Source organism: Myotis lucifugus, unplaced genomic scaffold (genome assembly GCF_000147115.1).
Source record: "Myotis lucifugus unplaced genomic scaffold, Myoluc2.0 scaffold_276, whole genome shotgun sequence".
Classification (NCBI taxonomy): domain Eukaryota; kingdom Metazoa; phylum Chordata; class Mammalia; order Chiroptera; family Vespertilionidae; genus Myotis; species Myotis lucifugus.
In genome coordinates this window covers 1,321,636-1,323,415 of record NW_005871324.1, presented here as the reverse complement: position 1 = coordinate 1,323,415, position 1,780 = coordinate 1,321,636, and positions in this window count along the sequence as shown.

The following is a 1,780-nucleotide window of genomic DNA, read 5'->3' as shown; positions in this document are numbered from 1 at the left end:
GATTGTCCTTGGAAGGTCACCGGATAATCCTGGCTCGGGGTCAGCCAGCAGCTGCTCAAGATAATTTTGCTTTTCTGCTGACTCGGGCCTTTCCCTCAGACAATTAATGAGATCCTGCTGCACTTCCCCCGGGAAAGAAGAGAACAATGGCTGTAAATGAGCAGGTGGCCTTGGCTGGTGGGAGCCCCTTGCCACAGATCAGGGATTGACGTCCCTGCCTAGCCCTGCACCCTCTCTGAACTGGGCTTCCAGGCCCTCCCCCTTCCATCTGGCCTGAGCAAGCTCCCTCTTGGGGTTCCACCCCTTCCTACCTCTGGGCTCTTGCTGGAACTCCTTCCCAGATCTTAGCTCCTCAGAGAGGCCATCACTGCATCACATGGCTGTCTCTTTCACCAGGCAACAGGCACACCTGAAAGGCCTTACCCAGTTGCTGGTTGAGGGTGGGAGCTCCCTGGGTTGTGCTCCACTAAAGAATGTGCTCAGCGTGCAATAGGTCAGGAGATCCCCCTGAGTGGAAGGAAGGGTGGGCTGTCCTCATGCCTCCCCTCCCTAACCCCTCCTCCACCCTGCCCTTGGTATGAGCTGGCCTGTCTGTGGTGGCTCTGGTTCCACTGTGGTGTTGAGGTAGAAATCAAGATTGTAATAGGTGGAACCTGTCAGTCCCAGGATACTGTGACCCCCAAGATACTGTGATCCTCAAGATACTGTGATCCCCAATGTACTGTGGGGCTGTCCCAAAGAGTCATGAGATTGCTGGGGGCACCATGGGCTGCCAGGCTGGAGGTGGGCCCAAAGATGGGCCCCAAAGTGGTAGATGGAGGGAGGCAGGTGGGCAGGTGAAGGGGAGAGCCTCATGCAGCTGCACCCCAAGCTGGCTGAAGGAGCAGCAGACAGGCCCCTACCTGGTACAGATGCATGAAGATGGCCACTGTGTTGAGATTCGTTCCTGGATACTGATGGAGAAAACCAACAAGCAGATGGACAGTTCCAGCTTGGACCTCTGGGAGCAAGGCTAGGGGACGAGGCAGAAAAGCCTCTGAGTGGAAGTGGCCTCAGCAACACAATGTAGAAGATGAGCAGGCCCCAAGCCAAGGGACAAGCACTGAAGGCAGAAAAGGCTGTGGACGGGAGACAGACCAGCCTGAGGGCCCAGAGGGAGGCACGTCTGGGCGGAGCTTGGAGTGTGCAACACAGCCAGGCACAGGTCACCCTAGGCCACTCCCAGTGATCAGCACTTGGTCCTTGGGCAGTGAAGAAAGCCATGGAGGATTTTAGGCAGTGTGAGTCAGGGAGGGGACTGCTGGGATGGCCCAGCTACCTTGAGAACAGCCCAGTGGGCAAGGGTGGGGCCCAGACAGTCAGGCCGCAGAGGGCGTCCTGGGAAGAAGGCAGTGTGGATGTAGAGGGGGGCCTTGGGCAAAGTCCCTGGACTTGGGGAAGCAGGACTGAGAGGGTGGGGTGAGTGGTATAGCTGGGCCTCCTGGAGTGGATGGCAGAGGGGATGTCCAGGAGGGTCTGCATAGTATTGGGGGAGAGGGGGAGGAGATAGTTTGCAGCAGGAGGGTAGCAGCCAGTGAGGTGGTGGCTGGGAAGAGGCTGTGGTTCTTGGTGCTGGGAGGTAAGGTAGGGGTAAGGAAGGGGGTAAAACTTCCCTCCACATCCCACCCCTGCCCGCAGGGCCCAGCAAACGTGCCTTCCTCCCTGTGCTGGAGGAACAGGGTATTGGCCTTACCTCAGAGCCACCTGAGGAAGGAGAGGGATCCTGCACCTGGGAGCGACA